The following is a 1408-nucleotide window of genomic DNA, read 5'->3' as shown; positions in this document are numbered from 1 at the left end:
TGGCTGCTCTGTGGAGAACAGAGGAGCGAGAGCAAGGGGAGAGGAAAGAGACTGCGTAGAAGGGGTGTGGTGGTTTGGAGAAGAGGGGGTGGCTTGGACCAGGCAGTGGGAGCCAGTGGGGAGAAGTGGGAACACGCCTTAGGATACATGCTGATTGCTGATAATTGTATGTGAGAAGTGAGAGACAAAGAAGAGGCAACAGCGGTTCCAAAGTTTTCCAAAGTTTTTGATCTGAAGCCGGTGGAAATTCCACCCCTGCCACTTCCTTCCATGCTCCCCCACTTTAAGATAAAAGGCGATATTAAGATATAATCCCCCTACCATGCATTTTACCCATTAAAGTGCATATAATTCATTGGTTTTTAGTATATTCACAGTTGTGTAATCATCAACCCCTATCAATTTTAAAACATTTTCATCACCCCCAAAATACCCATTAACTGCCACTCCCCGTTTCCTCCCCACCACACAAGCCGTAGGCAACCACTAATTGACTCTGTCTCATCTGTCCGGTGCTCAAAGCTCCAGTTTCCTCCTCTGTAACTTCACAGGGTGATTGTGAGGTTGAAAAGAGAGCATGAAGAGAAACAGGACAGCATGCCTAATAGTTACCAGGCAGAGTGGCCTTGGCCTTCATAAGTGCTCTGGAAGTCCCAGCTCTCCCCCACTGCTCGCCATCTTGCTGAGGCATTGTGGCCAGGGGTGAAAAGCATGGGCGCTGGGCCCAGACTGCTGGATTCTGAATTCTGAACCCACCACTGACAGGTTGTATGATTATTGCAAAGGTTTTTAACCTCCCTGGGGCTTCAGATTCCTCAACTGCCATAAAGGCATCATAGCAAGTACTTCCTAAGTTGCTCGGAGTCAAACCACGCGAAGCACTGGGAAGAGCACCTGGTGTGTAGCAGCAAGCGCTCAGGGAGGGGTCAGTGTTGCGAGGCTGTTATCATTATTAAGTGAGGAGCAGGCAGGTGGCAGCTCCCAACATTGAGGCCAACTGGACATTTCTGAGTCCAGGCAGTTGCAGTGGTAATGGAGAGAGACCATAGATTTATTTTTAGTCTTGTCCTCATGTGGGATGGATCTCTACTTTTGGAAAAGTCACTTGTCCCCTCTGAGCCTCAGGTTGCCCATCTGTAAAATGGGGGCGAAAGATCTTACCTCGTGGGTCTCTGTGGAGGATTCAGTAACCTGTTCAGTACCAAGCACTGTTTTGAACACAACAGGGAAAAAAAGCATGCTTCCCTAGAGCTTGTGTGGAGCTAGTAGAGAGAGACAGCAAGTAAATATTAATAATAAAGACAATAGTAATCATAATACATTAAAAATACATGAATAAGAAAGCAGAGATGTAACGCACCTGGCGCCGGGCATGAGGCAAGCCTTCTGTCCACGGAAGCTGTTGTCA

The sequence above is a fragment of the Bison bison genome, unplaced genomic scaffold (genome assembly GCF_000754665.1).
Source record: "Bison bison bison isolate TAMUID 2011002044 unplaced genomic scaffold, Bison_UMD1.0 scf7180017864167, whole genome shotgun sequence".
Lineage (NCBI taxonomy): Eukaryota > Metazoa > Chordata > Mammalia > Artiodactyla > Bovidae > Bison > Bison bison.
The sequence above is the reverse complement of the archived record's forward strand: the minus strand, read 5'-3'. Positions refer to the sequence as shown.